At 40.9% G+C, this 5,100-nt stretch overlaps 1 non-coding gene across 1 annotated transcript; it reads left to right on the top strand.

Moving 5' to 3' along the window:
* The first annotated feature begins 3,100 nt into the window (after positions 1 to 3,100).
* Positions 3,101 to 3,204, top strand: LOC130952866 (small nucleolar RNA R71). The gene has a single exon (XR_009075041.1). It is a non-coding gene; the product is annotated as a small nucleolar RNA R71 (small nucleolar RNA).
* Positions 3,205 to 5,100: the final 1,896 nt, after the last annotated feature.

Genomic DNA, 5,100 nt, shown 5'->3' with positions numbered 1-5,100 from the left:
TCTTGAGTCTTGCCTCCATTGTGCGCCCTCTTCACATATGACTGTGAGGACTTGGTCCAACCTTTGATCAAAGTTGACCCTTCTAGTGTAAGGATGCTCATCTCCTTGCATCATGGGCAAGTTGAACGCCATCCTCACACTCTCCGGACTGAAATCCAAGTATTTCCCCCGAACCATAGTAAGATAATTCTTTGGATTCGGGTTCACACTTTGGTCATGGTTCTTGGTGATCCATGCATTGGCATAGAACTCTTGAACCATCAAGATTCCGACTTGTTGAATGGGGTTGGTAAGTACTTCCCAACCTCTTCTTCGGATCTCATGGCGGATCTCCGGATATTCACCTTTTTTTTGAGTGAAAAAGGGACTTCGGGGATCACCTTCTTCAAGGCCACAACTTCATAGAAGTGGTCTTGATGCACCTTTGAGGGGAATCTATCCATCTCCCATGACTCGGAGGTGGAAGCCTTTGCCTTCCCTTTCCTCTTTTTAGAGGTTTCTCCGGCCTTTGGTGCCATAATGGTTATGGAAAAACGAAAAAGCAACGCTTTTACCACACCAAACTTAAAATGTTTGCTCGTCCTCGAGCAAAAGAAGAAAGAAGGGAGTAGAAGAAGAAGAAATGAGGAAGAGGGAGATGGAGGTGTATTCGGCCAAAGGGGGAAGAAGTGGTGTTTAGGTTGTGTGGAAATGAAGGGTGTAAAGAGGGGTTTATATAGGAGAGAGGGGGATGAAAGTTCGGTCATTTGAGGGTGGGTTTGGGAGGGAAAGTGGTTTGAATTTGAAGTGTGAGGTTGGTGGGGTTTTATGAAGGTGGATGTGAGTGGTGAAGAGAAAGATGGGATTTGATAGGTGGGGTTTTTGGGGAAGAGGTGTTGAGGTGATTGGTGAATGGGGGAAGAAGAGAGAGTGATTGTAGGGTCCTGTGGGTCCACAGATCCTGTAGTAGGGTCCTGTGGGGTCCACAGATCCTGTAGTGTCAAGGAAAAGGCATCCCTGCACCAATTGGCACCAAAATCCACGTTTTGGGCCAATTCTGGCGTTAAACGCCGGGCTGGTGCCCATTCCTGGCGTTTAACGCCAGGTTTTATACCTTTACTGGCGTTTAACGCCAGTTTGGTGCCCCTTTCTGGCGTTAAACGCCCAGAAAGGTGCCAGACTGGGCGTTAAACGCCCATCTGCTAGGCTGACTGGCGTTTGAACGCCAGCAGCATCTTCCTCCAGGGTGTGCTGTTTTTCTTCCTGTTTTTCATTCTGTTTTTGCTTTTTTCATTATTTTTATGACTTCTTATGATCATCAACCTACAAAAAAGATAAAATAACAAAAGAAAATAATTAATTATAAATCATTGGGTTGCCTCCCAACAAGCGCTTCTTTACTGTCACTAGCTTGACAGAGGTCTCTCATGGAGCCTCAGAAATGCTCAGAACCGTGTTGGACCTTCCCAACACCAAACTTAGAGTTTGAATGTGGGGGTTCAACACCAAACTTAGAGTTTGGTTGTGGCCTCCCAACACCAACTTAGAGTTTGACTGTGGGGGCTCTGCTTGGCTCTGTTTTGAGAGAAGCTCTTCATGCTCTTCTCCATGATGATAGAGGGATATCCTTGGGCCTTAAACACCATGGATTCTTCATTCACTTGAATGATCAACTCTCCTCCATCAACATCAATCACAGCCTTTGCTGTGGCTAGGAATGGTCTGCCAAGGATGATGGATTCATCCATGCACTTCCCAGTCTCTAGGACTATGAAATCAGTAGGGATGTAATGGTCTTCAACCTTAACCAGAACATCCTCTACAAGTCCATAGGCTTGTTTTCTTGAGTTGTCTGCCATCTCTAGTGAGATTTTTGCAGCTTGCACCTCAAAGATCCCTAATTTCTCCATTACAGAGAGGGGCATGAGGTTCACACTTGACCCTAAGTCACACAAGGCCTTCTTGAAGGTCATGGTGCCTATGGTACAAGGTATAGAAAACTTCCCAGGATCCTGCCTCTTTTGAGGCAGTTTCTGCCTAGACAAGTTATCCAGTTCTTTGGTGAGCAAGGGAGGTTCATCTTCCCAAGTCTCATTTCCAAATAACTGTCATTTAGCTCCATGATTGCTCCAAGGTATTTAGCAACTTGCTCTTCAGTGACATACTCATCCTCTTCAGAGGAAGAATACTCATCAGAGCTCATGAAAGGCAGTAGTAAGTCCAAGGGAATCTCTATGGTCTCAGTTTGAGCCTCAGATTCCCAAGGTTCCTTATTGGGGAACTCACTGGAGGCCAGTGCACGCCCATTGAGGTCTTCCTTAGTGGCGTTCACTGCCTCTTCTTCCTCCCAGAATTCGGCCATATTGATGGCTTTGCACTCTCCTTTTGGATTTTCTTCAGTGTTACTTGGGAGAGTGCTTGGAGGAAGTTCAGTAATTTTCTTGCTCAGCTGACCCACTTGTCCTTCCAAGTTTCTAATGGAGGATCTTGTTTCATTCATGAACTTTGAGTGGTCTTTATTAGATCAGAGACCATGGTTGCTAAGTCAGAATTATTCTGCTTAGAACTCTCTGTCTGTTGCTGAGAAGATGATGGAAAAGGCTTGCTATTGCTAAGCCTGTTTCTTCCACCATTATTATTGAAACCTTGTTGAGGTCTCTCTTGATTCTTCCATGAGAGGTTTGGGTGATTTCTCCATGAAGAATTATAGGTATTACCATAGGGTTCTCCTAGGTAATTCACCTCTTCCATGGAAGGGTTCTCAGGATCATAGGCTTCTTCCTCAGATGAAGCATCCTTAGTACTGTTTGGTGCATTTTGCATTCCAGACAGACTTTGAGAAATCAAATTGACTTGTTGAGTCAATATTTTGTTCTGAGCCAATATGGCATTCAGAGCATCAATCTCAAGAACTCCTTTCTTCTGACCAGTCCCATTGTTCACAGGATTCCTCTCAGAAGTGTACATGAATTGGTTATTTGCAACCATTTCAATCAGTTCTTGAGCTTCTGCAGGCGTCTTCTTCAAATGAAGAGATCCTCCTGCAGAGCTATCCAAAGACATCTTGGATAGTTCAGAGAGACCATCATAGAAAATACCTATGATGCTCCATTCAGAAAGCATGTCAGATGGACATCTTCTGATTAATTGTTTGTATCTTTCCCAAGCTTCATAGAGGGATTCTCCATCCTTCTGTCTGAAGGTTTGGACTTCCACTCTAAGCTTACTCCATCTTTGTGGAGGAAAGAACTTTGCCAAGAAGGCATTGACTAGCTTTTCCCAAGAGTCCAGGCTTTCCTTAGGTTGAGAGTCCAACCATATTCTAGCTCTGTCTCTCACAGCAAAAGGGAATAGCATCAGTCTATAGACCTCAGGGTTAACCCCATTAGTCTTGACTGTGTCACAGATTTGCAAGAACTCAGCTAAAAACTGATGAGGATCTTCCATTGGAAGTCCATGAAACTTGCAATTCTGTTGCATTAGAGAAACTAATTGAGGCTTAAGCTCAAAGTTGTTTGCTCCAATGGCAGGGATTGAGATGCTTCCCCATAGAAATCAGGAGTAGGTGCAGTAAAGTCACCAAGCACCTTCCTTGCATTGTTGGCATTGTTGTTGTTTTCGGCTGCCATGTCTTCTCCCTTGAAGAATTCGGTCAAGCCCTCTAAAGAGAGTTGTGCTTTGGCTTCTCTTAGCTTTCTCTTCAAGGTCCTTTCAGGTTCAGGATCAGCTTCAACAAGAATGCCTTTGTCTCTGCTTCTGCTCATAAGAAATAGAAAAAGAAGAAGAGAATGTGGAATCCTCTATGTCACAGTATAGAGATTCCTTGAAATGTCAGAGGAAAAGAGAAATAGTAAGAAGAAGGAGAAGGAGAATTCGAATTTTAATAGATAAATTCGAATTGTGCATTTAGAAGGAGTAGTACTCCATAAATAGAAGGATGTGGGAAGGAGGGAAGAGAATTTTCGAAAATTCAATTAAAAAAATTTGAAAACATTTTGAAAAATGTTAATTGATTTTCGAAAAATCAAAGTGGAAAAGAGATAAAGTGATTTTTGAAAAAGATTTTGAAATTAGAAATTAAAAGATTTGATTGAGAACTATTTTGAAAAAGATGTGGTTAAAAAGATTTAATTGAAAAGTTATGGGTTTAACAAAGATGTGATTGAGAAGATATGATTTGAAAACATTTTTAAAAGATATGATTTGAAAACAATTTGAAAAGATATGATTTTGAAAATTGATGACTTGCCTAACAAGAAAAGATATGATTGAAACATTTAAACCTCTCTCAACAGAAAAGGCAACAATCTTGTGATGTTCAATCAAATCATTAATTGTTGGTAAGTATCTTTTTAAAAGGAAAGAAATTGAATTTGAAAACATTTGATTGAAAAGATTTGATTTGAAAAAGATTTGATTTGAAAAACTAAGAAAAATTGATTTTGAAAACAAAATCTTCCCCCTGGCACCATCCTGGCGTTAAACGCCCAGAATGGTATACATTCTGGCGTTTAACGCCCAAAATGCACCCCTTTTGGGCGTTAAACGCCCAACCAGGTGCCCTGGCTGGCGTTTAAACGCCAGTCTGCCTTCTTCACTGGGCATTTTTGAATGCTCAGCTTTTTCTGTATAATTCCTCTGCAGTTGGTTCTGAATCTTCAATTCCTTGTATCCTTGACTTGAAAAGACTCAAATTAAAAATATTTTTTGGATTTTTCTATTAATCAAAATGCAACAAGAATCAAATAAAAATGCATGCAAGACACCAAACTTAGCAGTTTGTGCACTACTGACACTAACAATATGAGAATGCATATGAGACACACAAAATACTTCAAGTCAATAGAATTCAAAGATCAAAACAAGAAATATATGCATGAATTCGAAAATTATAACAAAAACATGCATTTGACACTAAACTTAAGATGAGACTCTAGACTCAAACAAGAAACATAAAATCTTTTTGGTCTTTTTATGGTTTTATAAATTTTTTTGTGTTTTTCGAAAATTAAGTGGAAAAAGGCATCAAAATTCTTAATGAGAATTCCAGGAATCAGTGCAATGCTAGTCTAAGACTCCGGTCCAGGAATTAGACATGGCTTCACAGCCAGCCAAGCTTCC

This window comes from Arachis stenosperma, chromosome 9 (assembly GCF_014773155.1).
Source record: "Arachis stenosperma cultivar V10309 chromosome 9, arast.V10309.gnm1.PFL2, whole genome shotgun sequence".
Lineage (NCBI taxonomy): Eukaryota > Viridiplantae > Streptophyta > Magnoliopsida > Fabales > Fabaceae > Arachis > Arachis stenosperma.
The sequence above is the reverse complement of the archived record's forward strand: the minus strand, read 5'-3'. Positions and strand labels throughout refer to the sequence as shown.